At 41.6% G+C, this 20,000-nt stretch overlaps 1 long non-coding RNA gene across 1 annotated transcript in view; it reads left to right on the top strand.

Moving 5' to 3' along the window:
* The window catches only part of LOC135090442 (uncharacterized), an 18,296-nt gene extending 5,556 nt beyond the window's left edge, over positions 1–12,740 (top strand). The window contains exon 3 of the long non-coding RNA XR_010261908.1: positions 11,644–12,740. This is a non-coding gene — a long non-coding RNA (uncharacterized LOC135090442). The remainder of the gene's footprint in view (positions 1–11,643) is intronic.
* Positions 12,741–20,000: the final 7,260 nt, after the last annotated feature.

The following is a 20,000-nucleotide window of genomic DNA, read 5'->3' on the forward strand; positions in this document are numbered from 1 at the left end:
CACACACACACACACACACACACACACACACACACACACACGCACAGTCACGCACCAAAGACATCACTTCGCCCACAATAATTCCCGTATCAGCTCCTTCACCAGTCGCATAGGCAACCACCACCACTACCACCAACACCATCACAACCAACACCACCACCACCAGACCACCTGAGCTATTCTCGCCACCAGAACACCACCATCACCACCACCACATCCCCCGTGCGTCCACCAGTCAGCCAGTCACCAGGGAGAGGGAGTACCAAACATCATCACCAACCACATTTGCGTAGTGAATACCAGACGATGTAAGGCGGTCCGCTCCCCGTCTTCATGCTGTGTGCCCCACTGCTACACCCACTGCTACACCCTCTCTCTCCTACACTCTTCTCTCTCTCCCTCTCTCTCACTTTCCCTCTCCTCCTCCTCCTCCTCCTCCTCCTCCTCCTCCTCCTTTTCCTTCTCCTCCTCCTCCTCCTCCTCCTGCCGGTGCGCTGAGGCTGAAATATTGCCTCGTTTTGTCCTCCTTCATCATGTGTTTCGCTTTGACTACTGCAATCCTTCACCCTTGAGAAGGAAAGTGGTGAGGGAATGGTGAAGGGGTGGCAAAGAGAGGGCGAAGGGAGGCTGAAGGGAGAATCAAGGGAGGGTGGACGGGAGACGAAGGAAAACCGAAGGGAGGGCGAAAGGGAGGTGGAGAGGAGGTGAAGGGAGGGCGAAGGGGAAGTGAAGAAAAAGTGAAGGGAAGATGAAGGAGAAGGTGAGGGGGAAGGCGAAGGAGACCGAAGGAAGGGCGAAGGGATGGCGAAAGGCAGACGAAGGGAAGATGAAGGGAAAGCGAAGGAAAGGTGATGGGAGACGAAGGGAAGGTGAAGGGAAGTAGAGGGAAGCAAAGGGCGTTAAGAAAACCTTCCACACTTATGCATTATTCCCACAATTTAATATTTTAGGTGATTACACCTAAAATGGCATTATTATCATTTATTTTTATAGACACAATAGCAGCGGCGGCAGCGGGCGTCTCTTGTTTGCTGCGTGTCTGCCATTCAACGGTCCCTGATCTGTGTGTGCAATTTGCTAATGTTGCGGCTTTTATTCTCTTTTTTTTATTCGTTATTCCTGCATTATCCTGACTCACTTATATTCCCGACACCAAGTTTTTTTTTTTTTTTTCATTTCTTTTTTTTTTTTTTTCTTTGCTTTTTCGTGTACGTTTCGTTTGTATGTTTCGTATTGATGTTTTTTTCTTTCTACGTTGAGGTTACTTCTTTGTGTTGAATCTCTCACCAAGTAAACATATCACGCAGGGAAGCCACAGAACGCCTGACTTCTGATCTTTCTAAAATTTCTGATTGGGCAGAGCAAACTTGGTATTGTTCAATGCCTCAAAAACTCAATTCCTCCATCTATCAACTCGACACAATCTTCCAGGCATCTATCCCCTCTTCTTCAATGACACTCTACTGTACCCCTCTTCTACACTGAACATCCTTGGTCTGTCCTTTACTTATAATCTGAACTGGAAACTTCACATCTCATCTCTAGCTAAAACAGCTTCTATGAAGTTAGGTGTTCTGAGACGTCTCCGCCAGTTTTTCTCACCCCCCCAGCTGCTAACTCTGTACAAGGGCCTTATCCGTCCATGTATGGAGTATGCTTCACATGTCTGGGGGGGTTCCACTCATACTGCTCTTCTAGACAGGGTGGAATCAAAAGCTTTTCGTCTCATCAACCCCTCTCTTCTAACTGACTGTCTTCAGCCCCTCTCTCACCGCCGCAATGTTGCATATCTAGCTGTCTTCTACCGCTATTTTCATGCCAACTGCTCTTCTGATCTTGCTAACTGCATGCCTCCCCTCCTTCCGCGGCCTCGCTGCACAAGTCTTTCTTCTTTCTCTCACCCCTATTCTGTCCACCTCTCTAACGCAAGAGTTAACCAGTATTCTCAATCATTCATCCCTTTCTCTGGTAAACTCTGGAACTCCCTGCCTTCTTCTGTATTTCCACCTTCCTATGACTTGAATTCCCTTCAAGAGGGAGGTTTCAAGACACTTATCCACCAATTTTTGACCACTGCTTTGACCCTTTTATGGGACTGGCATTTCTGTGGGCATTTTTTTTTATTAGATTTTTGTTGCCCTTGGCCAGTATCCTTCCTACATAAAAAAAAAAAGTCTTGAACGTAAAGCTAATGGAAGGACACTCTCTCTCTCTCTCTCTCTCTCTCTCTCTCTCTCCTCTCTCTCTCTCTCTCTCTCTCTCCTCTCTCTCTCTCTCTCTCTCTCTCTCTCAGTGTCCCCAGCTGCGTTGTTTGTCTGCTTTTCCAGCCTGGTGAAGCAACGGTCTCGCCTCGCTTCGTCTCGTTGCACCTCGAATTCTTCCAAAAATACAAGAGTTATTTTTTTACTTATATACTCATTTATTTATTTATCTATTTATTTATTTATTTATTTGTTTATTCATTCATTTTTATTATATTTTCTTTTCTTATTTTATCTATTTTGACATTTATTTTACCTATATTTACTTTTGTTTTTGTTTTTCACATTTCATTTTATTAATTTATTTTCTTTATTTTATTCCTTTGTTAATTTTTATCATGTGGTGGAGGAGATAGTGGTGGTGGTGGTAATGGTGGTGGTTAACTGGTGGTAGAATCATTGTGGAAGGCTGGCATTTTCAGTAATCTTTATTTCATCTTTCTTTCTTTATCTTTCTTTTTGTCGCCCTTAACCACAAAGAAACCATCTCACATAAACACGAAAAAAGGCATTTCTGGAGATTATCGAGACTTTCAGGGATGTAGTCATCATCTAGAAGCAGTTGAACATATATTCTGCATCATATAGTAGCGAAAAACATCCACGAGAACCCGGCTTGTCATCTCTGTGGCTTCTGCAAGTAATCCTGATGGGAGAACAAAGACTTTAACAAGACCACGCTGAACCCTGGAAACAACACGGCACGGTGCCAACATTGTCAAACACTACAGCGTAATACTGCTGAGAGAGAGAGAGAGAGAGAGAGAGAGAGAGAGAGAGAGAGAGAGAGAGAGAGAGAGAGAGAGAGAGAGAGAGAGAGAGAGAGAGAGAGAGAGAGAGGAGAGAGAGAGAGAGAGAGAGAGAGAGAGAGAGAGAGAGAGAGAGAGAGAGAGAGAGAGAGAGAGAGAGAGAGAGACCCCTCCCCTCAATACACACATAGAGGCAAAGACTCCAACATAAAGACAAAAAAAAAAAAAAAAAAAACTGCTCCGGTGTGTGTGTTTATGTAATTACCAGGAGTTCTTGTGTTACCTCTCGACCTCCTCGCCTTGGATTCCGGAGCGTCTCGAGAGGAGCAATCCATACAGGGAATTCCTAATTTGGGGGATGCCAGAGTGCGCCGTGCAAGGAGTGTGTTAGTCTGTGTAGAGGCAGGAGGTAAAACCAGGGAATTATCTTCACTTGAGTAAGAGTAAATGTAGGACAAATAATGGGAAGGTTGAGGGTAAGACAAGGAAGGAGAGAAAGAAATGCTGTCAGTTGTAAATATAAGAGTAGGATGAACATGGGGAGGTTGAGGATAAGCGAAGGGGGTGAAGGAAAGGAAGTAGAGCGCGAAGGAAAGAAATTTAGAAGTGAAGAGATGAAGGTAGAAGGAAGGTAGAAAGTGAGAAAGAAATTAATAAGACAGGAAACAGTAAAAGATAAGCAAAGGAAGGAAGGAAGGAAGGAAGGAAGGAGTGAAAAGAATACAGTGTCAGTGCGGGAAGAAGAAGAAGAAGAGAAGTTGAAGATGGAGAGAAAGGAAGTAGAAAATGAGAAGGATGTAAAGGAAATTAAAAGAAAGAAACAGTAAAGGACAAGCAAAGGAAGAAAGAAGTAAAAAGGAAACAGTGTCAGTGCGGGAAGGAGAAGGAAAGGTGGAGGTGAAATGAAGAAAAGTAGGTTTTTAAAGAATAAAATGCGAGGTATAGTGCTTTGGAAGTGTGATACTGAGATAAGGAATGAAGGAGATGAGACAATGAGAGAGAGAGAAAAAAAAAGAGAGAGAGAGAGAGAGAGAGAAGAGGAGAGTACGAGGGAAAGGTATAGGAGAATTCAGCGAGGGAGTGTCATAGAAGTGGCTTGGTTTTCCCTTCCTTTCTTTATTCATTTATTTGTTTATTTCATTATTTTTTTACACTAGTTTGTTTTGAGATTCACCTTTACAACACAAGACTAAAAGATGAAGCGTAAATTTTCCTCCTCCTCCTCCTTGTCCATCACCACCTCTACGCTATTCCGTGACCTTTCCAAACGCTTCCAGAAATATGAGTTCGTGCTGCTGGGGAAAAGTTTACGTCCGCACAAGGTCACGTCACATCACTCGCCTCGTAATCCACATCTGGGAACTGAGAGGGCACGAAAAAAAACTATTATTTTCACCTAAAAAATATAAAAAAACAACAGCAACAGCAACAACAACAAAAGAAACAACAACAATGAAAACGACAGTAGAAACAAGACCAACAACAACATTAACATGAAATGAAAGAAAATAATGACACGTTTGAAAGAGTGACGTAGATCGAGACCAGATGAGAGATACAGGGAAGCACAGTCGGAGGTTGAATGCAATAGGAGTCTCTTTACATACGTGGGGGGTCCTGTGTCTTCCCGCGGCGATGAGAAGTGGGTCAGAGCACAGCAGGCAAGGGAGAGTGAAGGGAAGGGAATGAGAAGGAGGATGCTAAGAGGAAGAGAATGAGAAATGGAAAATGAGATGAATGATAACCAGAGGAAGCGAGGGAAGAGTGAAAGAGGAAGGAATGAGAAGGAAGATATTAAAAAGAAAGAAGAGTGGGGAATGAAAAAATTATAACCAGGTAAAGATTAAGAGAGAGAGAGAGAGAGAGAGAGAGAGAGAGAGAGAGAGAGAGAGAGAGAGAGAGAGAGAGAGAGAGAGAGAGAGAATGTTAGGAAATGTGATCTTTTCTCAGCATACGAGGTCGTCTTGAAGCTTCAGAGGATGTGATATTTTACACCACCATTCATTTTTGCCTCCTCCTCGCCTCTTTTCCTGTATCTCTTGTCCTCTTTCCTTCCTTTCTTCTTTTCTTCCTCCTTTCCCTCCGTCTTTCTTTCTTCCTCCTATCCTTTTCACCTTCTTTCTTTCTTTATTTCTCTCCTTCTCTCTCTTTCGGTTTTCTTCTTTTTTCAACTTTTTTTCAACTTCCTTTTCTTCTTTCCTCCCTTCCTTCCTTCTTTCTTTTTTTTCTTCCTTCACTTCATTCTTGTCTTTTGTCCTCCCTCTTTCTTTCCTTCCATTCCTTTTATTTCTTGTTCTTTACACCTTTCTTCCTTCCTTTCCTTTATTCTCTCTCATTTTCATTCCTTCCTTCTTTCCTTCCTTCCTTCATTCCCTTCATTTCTTCCTTTCCCTCCTTCCTTTCCTTCCTTCTGCTCTTCACTCCTACCTTTATCTCATTCTCTCTTCCTTGCATCTCTCTCTCTCTCTCTCTCTCTCTCTCTCTCTCTCTCTCTCTCTCTCTCTCTCTCTCTCTCTCTCTCTCTCTCTCTCTCTCTCTCTCTCTCTTCTCGTATCTTGCTTTCAGTTTTCACTCAAATTCCTTCGAAATAAAATAGACTTTTCGTGTTTCCCTTATTCTGTGTGTGTGTGTGTGTGTGTGTGTGTGTGTGTGTGTGTGTGTGTGTGTGTGTGTGTGTGTGTGTGTGTGTGTGTGTGTGTGTGTGTGTGCGCGTAGGCTGTGGTACTTTTCACGTTTAATGGTGTCAGGAAAGAGTACACTCACTCACTCACACACACACACACACACACACACACACACACACACACACACACACACACACGGAAAAGGGATATGATTGTACATGCTCTCTCTCTCTCTCTCTCTCTCTCTCTCTCTCTCTCTCTCTCTCTCTCTCTCTCTCTCTCTCTCTCTGTCTATTTCCTACCACTAGCATAATTCGGGTGGAAAATTGAGAGAGAGAGAGAAAGAGAGAGAGAGAGAGAGAGGAGAGAGAGAGAGAGAGAGAGAGAGAGAGAGAGAGAGAGAGAGAGAGAGAGAGGAGAGAGAGAGAGAAACTTTTCTTCGTGTAGGTAACCTAGTTTGATCGGCAGTGGAGGAAAAGAAGAGAGAGAGGGAGAGGAAGAAAAGAGGAAGGGAGGAGGAGGAAAGAGAGAAAGAAGAAGATAAGGAGGAAGGAGAGGGAAGGGAGGAGAGGAAGAAGAGAGAAGTGGAGGCCAGGAGGAATAAAGGAAGGAGTGGAGAAAGAGAGAGGTAGAGGAGAGGTAGAAGAGGGAGGAGAAGATGAAGAAGAAAAGAAGAAAGGGAGGAAAAAAGAATAAGGAAGAATAAGAGAGAGAAGAGAGAGAGAGAATGAGGGAAGAGGAGAGAAAGATGAGGTAGATCAGGCAGCAGGTAGGCTAGACGTTAACTGAGTGGCGTTTATCTGTAGAGAGAGAGAGAGAGAGAGAGTCTACTACCACTTTCAGATTACCAACACCATTGCGTCACGTTCCTTCTCTTTCTCCCCCTCATCCTCCTACTGCCTCCCGGACACAGGAAATGGAGTAAGAGCAAAGAGATGAAGAGGGGAAGAGGAGGAAGAGGAGAGGAGGAGGAGCAGGAGGAGGGAAATGGGATGAGAGAGAGAGAGAGAGAGAGAGAGAGAGAGAGAGAGAGAGAGAGAGAGAGAGAGAGAGAGAGAGAGAGAGATAATTAACAGAATTGAGAAATATACTAAATTTTACCAGATAAAGAGCTGAAAAAAATAAAGAAAAAAATGAAATCATAGGAAAAAAAAAGAGAGAAAGTAAAGAAAGAGATTAGGAAATAGAGAGGAAATAAAGATTAAAACGGGGAAAAAAATGATAGGAAGTGAAAATGAAGAAGGGTCAAAAGGAGGGAAACGAGGAAAGAAAGCAGTTGGAAAGGGAAAGAAAGAGAAAGTAATGGGAGAAGGAAGCAGAGAGGAGAAGAGAATGAAGGAAAGAGAAGAGAAAGGAGAAAAAGAGCAGAAAAAGTAAAGGAGGATAATCTGACTCTTCTATTTCTCCATCTTTATTCGTTTACTCCTTTCTTGCTTTATTATCTACTATTCTTCTTCCTCCTCATCTTCCTCTTCCTCCTCCTCCTGTTGCTATTACTAATACAGCTCCTCTTCTCTTTCTCCTCTTCCTCCTCCTCCTCCTCCTCCTCCTCCTCCTCCTTCTCGCCTTCCCGCTGTTTTTAATTAAATAATTGGCCTAGTCACTTTAATTAGGAGAGAGAGAGAGAGAGAGAGAGAGAGAGAGAGAGAGAGAGAGAGAGAGAGAGAGAGAGAGAGAGAGAGAGAGAGAGAGAGAGAGAGAGAGAGCAATTGATAAGCATTTTCAATCAATCCATAAATGCCTTTCTGTCGACGACCCTAAGTGTCTTGACACCCCCCCTCAACTTTTTCTTCATTAACTTCTGCAACATTCGCGGTCTAAGATCTAATTTTCAATCTGTAGAACACCACCTCTCCTCTTCTAAACCTCATCTTCTTTTCCTCACTGAAACTCAGGTGTCTGAGGCAACTGACAGTAGCCCCTTTTCTGTTTCCTCCTACTTTCTCTATCCTCATTTTCGATCTAAAGCTGGATGCTGCGTTTATGTGCGCAATGACTTAACCTGCTCTCGTGCCCACGCTCTTGAATCTTCCGAGTTTTCCACCATCTGGCTACGACTACAGAGTCACTCTCATACTAAATTTATCTATGCTGTATACCTCTCTCCTAGCTCCTCTGACTATAAGAAATTCTTTGACTACTTAACTTCCAAAGTGGAGCACATTCTGACCCTCTTCCCTTTTGCAGAGATCTCCATTCTTGGAGATTTCAATGTTCACCACCAGCTTTGGCTTTCCTCTCCCTTCACTGACCATCCTGGTGAACTAGCCTACAACTTTGCTATCCTCCAGGACCTAGGGCAATTGGTGCAACACCCTACTCGCATTCCTGACCGTCTTGGAGATACGCCCAACATTCTTGACCTTTTCCTGACCTCTAATCCTTCTGCTTATGCTGTCACCCTTTCTTCTCCGTTGGGCTCCTCCGATCACAATCTCATATCTTTATCTTGTCCTATCACTCCAATCCCTCCTCAGGATCCCCCTAAGCGAAGGTGCCTCTGGCGTTTTGCCTCTGCCAGTTGGGGGGACCTGAGGAGGTATTTTGCTGATTTTCCTTGGAATGACTACTGCTTCTGTGTCAGAGACCCGTCTTTGTGTGCTGAGCGCAAAACAGAGGTGATAGTGTCTGGCATGGAGGCGTACATTCCTCACTCTTTTTCTCGTCCTAAACCTTCTAAACCTTGGTTTAACACAGCTTGTTCTCATGCTATACATGATAGAGAGGTGGCCCACAAAAGGTACTTAAGCCTTCCATTACCAGAATCTCATGCACTTTATATTTCTGCCCGAACCATGCCAAGTCTGTTCTCCAACTAGCCAAAAACTCTTTCATTAACAGAAAATGTCAAATCCTTTCAAGATCTAACTCCCCTCGTGATTTCTGGCATCTAGCCAAAAATATCTCCAATAACTTTGCTTCTTCTTCTTTCCCTCCTCTACTTCAACCAGATGGCACCACTGCTATCACATCTATTTCTAAAGCTGAACTCTTTGCTCAAACCTTTGCTAGAAACTCTACCTTCGATGATTGTGGGCTTGTTCCTCCCTCTCCTCCACCCTCTGACTACTTCATGCCACGTATTAAAATTCTTCGCAATGATGTTTTCCATGCCCTCGCTGGCCTAAACCCTCGGAAGGCTTATGGACCTGATGGGGTCCCTCCTATTGTTCTCCGAAACTGTGCCTCCGTGCTTGCACCTTGCCTAGTCAAACTCTTTCAGCTCTGTCTGTCAACATCTACCTTTCCTTCTTGCTGGAAGTTTGCCTACATTCAACCTGTTCCTAAAAAGGGCGACCGTTCTAATCCCTCAAACTACCGTCCTATTGCTTTAATTTCCTGCCTATCTAAAGTTTTTGAGTCTATCCTCAACAGGAAGATTCTTAAACATCTATCACTTCACAACCTTCTATCTGATCGCCAGTATGGGTTCCGTCAAGGCCACTCTACTGGTGATCTTCTGGCTTTCCTTACTGAGTCTTGGTCATCCTCTTTTAGAGATTTTGGTGAAACTTTTGCTGTTGCCTTGGACATATCAAAAGCTTTTGATAGAGTCTGGCACAAAGCTTTGATTTCCAAACTACCCTCCTACGGTTTCTATCCTTCTCTCTGTAACTTCATCTCAAGTTTCCTTTCTGACCGTTCTATTGCTGCTGTGGTAGACGGTCACTGTTCTTCTCCTAAATCTATTAACAGTGGTGTTCCTCAGGGTTCTGTCCTGTCAACAACTCTCTTCTTATTATTCATTAATGATCTTCTGAACCAAACTTCTTGTCCTATCCACTCCTACGCTGATGATACCACCCTGCACTTTTCCACGTCTTTTCATAGACGTCCAACCCTTCAGGAGTTAAACATAGCACGCAGGGAAGCCACAGAACGCCTGACTTCTGATCTTTCTAAAATTTCTGATTGGGGCAGAGCAAACTTGGTATTGTTCAATGCCTCAAAAACCCAATTTTTCCATCTATCAACTCGACACAACCTTCCAGACAACTATCCCCTCTTCTTCAATGACACTCAACTGTCCCCCTCTTCTACACTGAACATCCTCGGTCTGTCCTTTACTTATAATCTGAACTGGAAACTTCACATCTCATCTCTAGCTAAAACAGCTTCTATGAAGTTAGGTGTTCTGAGACGTCTCCGCCAGTTTTTCTCACCCCCCCAGCTGCTAACTCTGTACAAGGGCCTTATCCGTCCATGTATGGAGTATGCTTCACATGTCTGGGGGGGGTTCCACTCATACTGCTCTTCTAGACAGGGTGGAATCAAAAGCTTTTCGTCTCATCAACTCCTCTCCTCTAACTGACTGTCTTCAGCCTCTCTCTCACCGCCGCAATGTTGCATATCTAGCTGTCTTCTACCGCTATTTTCATGCTAACTGCTCTTCTGATCTTGCTAACTGCATGCCTCCCTTCCTTCCGCGGCCTAGCTGCACAAGACTTTCTTCTTTCTCTCACCCCTATTCTGTCCACCTCTCTAACGCAAGAGTCAACCAGTATTCTCAATCATTCATCCCTTTCTCTGGTAAACTCTGGAACTCCCTGCCTGCTTCTGTATTTCCACCTTCCTATGACTTGAATTCTTTCAAGAGGGAGGTTTCAAGACACTTATCCACCAATTTTTGACCACTGCCTTGACCCTTTTACGGGACTGGCATTTCAGTGGGCATTTTTTTTTATTGATTTTTGTTGCCCTTGACCAGTGTCCTTCTTACATAAAAAAAAAAAAATTGTGGAGAGACTGAAAACTGGATCTTACTCAAACTAACTAAATTTTGCACAGGCCTTCGTAAAGTGTCATTTTATGAGACACTTTGCATAAACACTTCATACACTTCACTATTCTCCGCAGTGGTTATAATCTCCCTGTGAACAAAATGAACATAGTGATTTTATTTTTCCACACCTACACACACACACACACACACGCACACACACACACACACACACACACACACACACACACACACACACACACACACACACATCATTTTCCCAAGCGTCTTATCTCGAATGCTTTGACAGACAGTACTGTCCTGAAGGGTAGTGGAGTGTTTTTTTTATTTTATCTTTATTTCTTTCATTATCATTATTTATCTTTATTTTCTTTCATTTTCTTTATTTTCTTTCATTGCTTCACTCAGAGATATCAATAATTCTTCATAAGGAAATAAAAGCAATTTACTTTATTAGTTTATTTATTTTATTCATTTATTTACTTTTTTTTTTTTTTCTCCAATATTATGTATTCTCTTAGCCCGTTTATTTGTACACACCCGAACAGCATTTCTCACAACACATTTTCTTTGACTTGAATTATTCGTGAAAACTTCCTACACAACTTCTCTTGCGTTATATTCATTTGTAAGTCCTTTCATTAATGTACATCCAACGTCACATATTCTACGTTTCCTTTTTATGCACCTAGAGTAAGAAATTGTGTCACATTTTTATATTAACACATTCCTTTAATTCACCTGTAAGTGTGCACTCACGCAGCCATGTTAGATTCTCCTTCAGTTCGTCTTGTTTTGTGAGGACTCCAGCCACATCTTATTCATCATTACGTATTCTTTTTGTCCATCTATCAGTGCACACCCTCGCCACATCCATATTACATTTTCTTTTATCTCGCTTTATTGGTGAGAATTCTTGTCCCACTTCACGTAACATAATACATTCTTTATAGTTCATCTGTTATCGTGCACCCTCACCACATCCTCACCACATCAATGTTACATTTTCTTTTAGTTCCTCTTATTGGTGATACTCTTTCCATAATTCATTTAACATTAGGCAGGATTTTTTTTTGGGGGTCCATTCATTTGCGTGCAACCGTCACTGCATCTATATTGCATTCTCTTTTATTTCACTTTATTAGAAAGAACTCTCGGTACATTACTGCCAACTTTGCATTTTTTTTTTTTTTTTTTTTTGTATCTTCGTTAGTAGCCAAACTCACCTCCACACAGTATCCTTCACAATACATTTTCTTTCATTTCAGTTACTAGCGCGATGGCGGGCTCCTCCCCTCACACCGCAGCGGGATGCCTGGAACACAAGCCCCGCACAGCTCTCCACGCACCGGCTCGTTAGACCCACACTAAACCAACCTTGAACCTGAGCCTGAAAGCTGGCCTTCCACTCTTCCCTTTCGCAACATTTTATTTCTTCCTATCATTTGTTCATCCCTTTCATTCTCCCACTCTGCTCTTCTTCGCTCTTCCGTGTTCTTTTAAATCTTTACATTTGAGTTCCTCTTGTCTGTTCGAGTGAAGCGAATGGGGCTTTGCTTCGTTCAGAGTTCAAGCACTATAGGGTTGTACCACTGCCAACAAAATCTTTTTCGCCGTGCTTTTATCAAGAGATCTCAAATTTTCCGTGCTATTATTAATTTCAACTTAGGCTCCAGCACACTTGAACGCTGTATGGTTTGAATGCTAGACAAATGTTGCTGTCTATCTAGTTGCTTGCGTCTATAGTTTTCAATCAGCAGGAAGCAGAAAGCGAAGGTGGATGAGTGAAAAGTGAGAAAAGATATCTTTCCTTTGATCACAACGACTTGATATGTTTTCTTCCCCAAATCGTCTTCAGTTACACAAGACCTCTAACCGAACCCTACAAACACTGACCAAACATACAGCCAATAAAAAAAAAAAAAAAAAAAAAAACGGAAAAGCAGCGTTTCAGCACGTCCTGAGAGCAAGACAGATCCTGGAGGGCTGGACTCGACTGTACTCAGCTCTCTGGACGTCTCTTATACTCCTCAAGAAAGCGAGGCGAGGCGAGGCGACCGGCGGGGCTCATATACCCGAACCCGCCATTCAGTGGAAAACCTCCTGATCCGCTCTGACCACCGCACGCACTTGCACCGGCCAAGGCAAAACAATAAAAGGAAGCAAAAGAAGTCGATGCTGCTGCTAAACTCAGGATGAAACTGACCGCACAGGTATATCTTCTTTACTTCCCACGACCTGCACACATTTCTAAAAGGCAAGGCAAGGGAAGCTGAACTGAAGCGAAGGGATGAAAATAAGTAAAGGGAGAAGAGTGTATGTTATTATTTTTTTTTCCGAGATGCACTTTTCGTTATTATTTTCTTCCTTAGGCATGTGCGTTCAATTTTAGATACATTTATAAGAGGTAGAGGTGGAGTAAAACAAACATGAAAATAAGTAAAAGAGAAAGATGTTATTTTCATTCTAAGATACTTTTGTTATATATATACGAGTATATATATATATATATATATATATATATATATATATATATATATATATATATATATATATATATATATATATATATATATATATATATATATATATATATATATATATATATTTATATATATTTAGACACAATATGCACTTGTTTTTTTTAGATACATTTGGAAACAGAATAGGAGTGAAGCGAAACACTTAAATGAGACGAGAGAACGATATGTCTGTTTATATTTTCTAACCCAGACACGTGCATGTATTTTTAGATTCTCGTACCTACATTTCAAGAGGGAATAGAAAGTGGAGTGAAGAAAAAGATGGAAGAGAGAAAGAACAAAAATATATTTATGTTATCAGTGAAGGGAGAAAGGTGTATGTTATTATTTTCCTCCTTAGACTTGATGGATTAATTTTTAGATACCTACATTTCAAAAAGGAATAAACAATAGAGTGACATACTCTTTACTTTTAAATTCCTACATTTCAAGAAGGAATAGAAGGTTGAATGAAGTGAAAAGAGAGAAGGATGTACGTCATTATTTTCTTCCTTATCCACATGCAGTTATTTTAGTTACATTTGATAAAATAACAGAAGATGGAATGTAAAGTAAGTAAGGTAAGTAAAACGATACAAAAATAATTGAAAGGGAAAGAGAGAAAAGTTATATATGTTATCATTCCTACTTGTGACGCATATGTGTGTGTGTGTGTGTGTGTGTGTGTGTGTGTGTGTGTGTGTGTGTGTGTGTGTGTGTGTGTGTGTGTGTGTGTATGTGTGTGTGTGTGTGTGTGTGTGTGTGTGTGTGTGTGTGTGTGTGTGTGTGTGTGTGTGTGTGTGTGTGTGTGTGTGTCGGATATGGTAGCCATCTCCCTGGCAGAATACATCCAATGCATACAAATTCAATTCTAATTTTCTTGAGCTTATTTACTTTATGCATTATGGGAATAGGGATAAGAATGATGGTCCACTATTACTGCTGCTACTGTTACTACTACTACTGGTATATTTCATACAGGGACTGCCACGTGTAAGCCTGGTCGCTTCTTGCAGCTTCCCTTATTTCTTATGTTCTTATGTTCTTATCACCCACAAACACACACACAAACACAGATAAACACCTAGAAACACAAGGAAAACAAAATTATAGATAAAATTATAGATAAATTATAGTAAAAGTAGCAGCAGTGATAGTGGACCATCATTCTTATCCCTATTCCCATAATGCATAAAGTAGATAAGCTCAAGAAAATTAGAATTGAATTTGTATGCATTGGATGTATTCTGCCAGGGAGATGGCTACCATATCCGACACACACACACACACACACACACACACACACACACACACACACACACACATACACACACACACACACACACACACACACACACACACACACACACACACACACACACACACACACACACACACACACACAGACACACACACACAAAAGTAATCACACAGGTAAACTCTTGTATTAGGGAGGTGAACAGAATAGAATAATATCGAGAGAAAGTAGAAAGTCTTGTACAGTGAGGTGAGATGGATAGATAGATAAATAGATAGATAGATAGACAAATAAACACACAGGTAAACTCAACAAACAGACACGTGTAAACTCACCTGCCAGTCAGATAGATAGAAAGATACAGATAGACAGACAGATAGATAAAAAGATAAATATACAGGTAAACTCAGACAGACACGTGTAAACTCAGCTGTCAGTCTCCACACACACACACACACACACACACACACACACACACTGCTCTTCTAGACAGGGTGGAATCAAAAGCTTTTCAACTCCTCTCCTCTAACTGACTGTCTTCAGCCTCTCTCTCACCGCCGCAATGTTGCATCTCTAGCTGTCTTCTACCGCTATTTTCATGTTAACTTCTCTTCTGATCCTGCTAACTGCATGCCTCCCCTCCTCCCGCGGCCTCGCTGCACAAGACTTTCTTCTTTCTCTCACCCCTATGCTGTCCACCTCTCTAACGCAAGAGTTAACCAGTATCCTCAATCATTCATCCCTTTCTCTGGTAAACTCTGGAACTCCCTGCCTGCTTCTGTATTTCCACCTTCCTATGACTTGAATTCCTTCAAGAGGGAGGTTTCAAGACACTTATTCATCAATTTTAGACCACTGCTTTGACCCTTTTATGGGACTGGCATTTCATTGGGCATTTTTTTTTTTATTGGATTTTTGTTGCCCTTGGCCAGTGTCCCTCCTACATAAAACACACACCCACACACATACACACACACACACACAATGAAAGTCCTCGAGCTGGCGTGGCCGAACAAGTCGTCAACCTCTTGTAGCATCACATGACCCTGGAGCTCTCACCTGCACCCCCACCCCTCCACCGCCTCGCCCCCACACCAGGTACCTCATATGGCGAAGGGGGATGGAGGGGCGTTGGTGCTGGTTCTCTCTTTGATCTGCTGGGGGTGTGTAGTGGAGGTGGAGGGGGAGGGAGGTAGGAAGCTATTGGGGTAGTAGGAGTAGGAGGAGGAAGAAAAGGAGGAGGAGGAGGAGGAGGGAGATAAGGAGAGGGGCTACACCACACCTCCACTACTTTTCATTCAAAGGCTCCAATTGAAGTTACACGAGTGTTTTTAAGGGTGTTTTTACAGTTGTAGTGACAGATTAACTGGATTTGTATATTGTTACGAGGAGAAACACTGTCAAGAATCCTGGTGGTCATCTCTGTGGCTCTGGCAAACAGTCGTGGTGAGAGAGCAAAGCGTTTTAGAATACTGGTCTGGTCTGATCTCTCATTTAAATATACCAGTGACTTGACTCACGACTACACCACATTGTTTATCTTGCATATATATATATATATATATATATATATATATATATATATATATATATATATATATATATATATATATATATATATATATATATATATATATATATATATATATATATATATATATATATATATATATATATATATATATATATATATATATATATATATATATATATATATATATATATATATATATATATATATATATATATATATATATATATATATATATATATATATATATATATATATATATATATATATATATATATATATATATATATATATATATATACTATAATGACATCAACAGGTGAAAGTATTATTTTCTTAATGTCATAAAAAGATAAGAAGCACAAATAAAAGAAAGGAAGTGCTTTAATAAATTAGAGAGGAAAGAGACAAGCCATTATAGTGATCCAAAGGTACAGAAGCACCACACACTACATGCATTCACTTTTCCCTAAAAATCACTTGATCACATATACCAGTAATTGACATGAAAGAAGCAACATGGTGCATGCTGGTTGACGTGCCATGTTCAAGGCAGAGTAACAGTGACAGCCTTCCAGTAACACAGTGAAGCCAAGCCTACAAAGCTGTGCCACACGCCGCACTACACACCCACCTGCAATGTTTGATCGACAACAGAGCCGCTAAGCTATACGTACCAGTGCAACGAACTGAAAATATACGAGCCTTTATTTTTGTAGTCTTGGAATACCTGAGCAAAGAGAAGTGTTTGGAGAGGTAGAGGTGCAGGCTCTTGTAGTGTGCTCGTCCCTTCAGGAGATGCTCCTGGAGACAGCAAGGCATCTCAAAGATTGATAGATTAAATAGCAAACTCATCAGGCTTAGGTGCCCCAACAGAAAAAATAAATAAATAAATAATAAACAAGTTAGTACACTAATAGCTAAAGCAAAACGCCCTTTTCCTTTTGTTTTCCTTATTATAATTTTTTATTTATTTATTTATTTAATTTAATTAATTAATTAATTTACTTATTTATTTATTTTCCATTTTGATAACTAATCTACGGCCTTACATGTAACAGCCGCCTGGCACTGACTCGTGGGGCGGAGCATAACTGCGTGGGCTTCACACGTATTAATGTGCAAATGTGACACTACATATTAGCTTTACCATCCAACGTGGCTTTATCAAATGAAAATCTCACCATTAACTGACTTTTTTGAGATGCCGCACACGTGAGTCTGGTGGAAGTTATACATAGCACCCAAATGAGTTATGCTCTGCTCTGAGATAAACACACCCATTACTTTAGTCATAATTGGCGTGTAGTAAATCCTGTCCTACAAACTCCACAATAATAGCTTCTGAAAAATGTTCTTGTGGGGCCAAGTGACCGTACACACCAGCCCATTCACCTCAGCCAGTGGCAAGCTATCAACAAACTAATCTTCAGTGTGACAGTCATAATCAAAAGAGGATGAAGGGAAATCCGAATCCCAGTTTAAGGCTGTCTTTCAACTCTGAGTCATTAGGTAACCAGAAAGAGATGCTTCAGAATAAATACTTACAAATTATTCCAGAGCTTTCCCAAAATTAAATACTCTCGTATGGTCACATTTTCAAAATCTAGGCCTTAATTTGCAAAATTCCCAAAGAATCCTGGTTCAGTATTCTTGCGAGAAAGTGTACTTCTCTTCATAACCCTGGAGACCTGCCACAGAGCTTGAAGTAATGCTAAGTTGGTGCAGTGAATGTGTACATGGGACGGTGTGCAAACTTCAAATAATTTCAGACATTTAGTAATTTCCTCACTAAATTCCATATAATAAGAATCTACAATGAATCCAGCAAAAACTTTTCTTTCATTAATGAAATAGTCAAACTACCCAAACAGTGCAGCAGTCAGCACTTACAGCACACACTACAGCACAGACAGCCCGCTGTGGCAATAAGCTTGCAATGGAATGCCTGATGCCTTACCACTACTCGGGCAGCTGGACTCACCCACATCTCTGAAATGCCTTCATCATGCATGTGCATTTTTTTTTTTTTTTTTTTTCAGTTTTAGAGTAAGATTATTATTATTTTATTTATTTATTTATTTTTTTTTGTGCATGACCTTAAGTAAAATCTTTGATAAAGTCTCTTGAAATAATATTCCCCAGTGTTTACATTACACTTCAAAAGAGTGTTCCTGAGGCTTTTCAAAGCCTCACTGACGTGAGAGGGATTTTCTGGCATCATGCTTAGACTCTCAAACAGGGAAAAGTGCACACCTTGCTTACAATGGTAATCACTCACATTCCCTTTCTTGAATTTTCTTGACAGATGTTTCACCTACCTGTCTATGTATACGAGTACCACCTCACAAGAGAAGAGCTTTGAAGCACACTGGCAAAACAGCGCGCACACTAAGGTTGGTGCCATGGTTATGTTGGCAACGACTGGTGGTCAACGCCTCAGAGGCAAAGCCAAAGCTTCATCGAGGCTGACTGATGGGCAGTTTTACACCATAATGGGTGATCTGAGAGCAGACATTGCAAAATTCTTGAACTACTTCAGAATGTCTCAAGAAAGTTTTAATGAGCTCCTTACCTTACTTGGTCCCTACATGCAGAAAGCCAATACAAGCATGACGCGGAGCATTCCAACTGAGGAGCGACTTGCCTAACTTACCGTCACGTGTCCGTCGCTCAGCCACAGTCGTTCGTGTGCGCGGGTCCTCGACACAAAGTCGCGCCACACTGTGGCGGTGATGAGCGACAGCTCACCACAGTCGCTTGCCACAGATGCTCGTGTGCGCGGGACAGCTTCTAAACAATGGAAACTTATGGAGAGCTACATCCCTGCCAGGACGTGGCGCCACGAGTCGCTCATGTGCTACCTATCTGTGCACGGCAGCGGCTCCCACACTGTGCCTTCCCCTGCTCACCACTGTGCACGGTGCCACCTTTTCTCAGAGCAAAGAAGTTTTCAAAGGTTCCACATGCGCAGGTATTGTACATAACATTCAGCATTACGAAAGATCACGTTTGTCTTATTTAATCAAACAAATGGCAGACATGCTTTGGTGATGAACGCATACTGTAGCCTACCTGGTACCATACACTATGCTCCATGTACAGAATGTCCTCCACGTGCTTTCTTCAGCTGTTGCTGCAATACGACAAACTGTACAAACAACAAACTGGTCCTCGAGCACTTAATTCCTTTATCTATCCACTCGACGCAACCTTCCAGGCATTGTCTTCAGTCACACTCAACTCTTCCTGTCTCCCACACTGAACATACGAGTACTTGGACAGTCCTCTACTGAAAACCTTGACTGAAAATTTCATATATATGTTCTCGCTGCACAAGACTTTATACCTCTTTTCCCCTTCATTCTGGCCATCTTTCTAAGACAAGAGTAGACATTATCTTCATTCTTTCATCACTTTCAGTGGTAAGCTCTGAAACTATCTTCCTGTTTTTGTTTTTTCGTCTTTCCTGTTTGAAACGAAGAGTATCAAGACACTTCAGAGGTTAACTGGCCATCACTCGAACATAAGAACATAACAAAACATAAGAAAAGTTGCTCAAAATGGAAAATGAGTTCTCAGGAAAACTGCTTCAAGACTGATTTAAGACGCTTCTTTATGTTAGGGAGGGACTTTGGCCTAGGCCAGTGAAAAAGCTATCAAGGAAACTCCCACTCAAGGTGATAGTCCATAAAAAGTGTGGTCATGTTTCCAAAATTTGAGAACAAGTTTCTTGAAACAGTTCAAGTCAAAGGCATGAGGAAATGCAAAAGCAGGCAGAAAGTTCTAAAGTTTACCAGTACAAGGGATGAAAGATTGAAAATACTGGTTGACTCTTGCATTAGGGAGGTGAACATAATAAGATCAACCCCGACCTGCCCAGCACCGCCGAGGCGCGTCAAGCCCCTCCGATCCCCGCCACGTCCCGCCGCGGCTAAGGTAACCATTTCCCCTCACATATTTAGCGTAATTTCGAAGGTTTTGCAGGTGTTTCCAGGTGATTTAAAGGCTCGCTGTTCAGGAGTAGGTCGAGGAGGTGGAGGTGGAGGGGAAAGGATCGGCAACACACACACACACACACACACACACACACACACACACACACACATTAAATGGGAGTTTAAGAGTTAAAGCCTAATTATACAACTCTATGACTCGTCTCTGATCTGCGACACACACACACACACACAAACACACACACACACACACACACACACACACACACACACACACACACATTAAATGGGAGTTTAAGAGTTAAAGCCTAATTATACAACTCTATGCCTCGTCTCTGATCTGCGACACACACACACA

This window comes from Scylla paramamosain, chromosome 35, assembly GCF_035594125.1.
Source record: "Scylla paramamosain isolate STU-SP2022 chromosome 35, ASM3559412v1, whole genome shotgun sequence".
In the NCBI taxonomy this organism is placed as follows: Eukaryota; Metazoa; Arthropoda; class Malacostraca; order Decapoda; family Portunidae; genus Scylla; species Scylla paramamosain.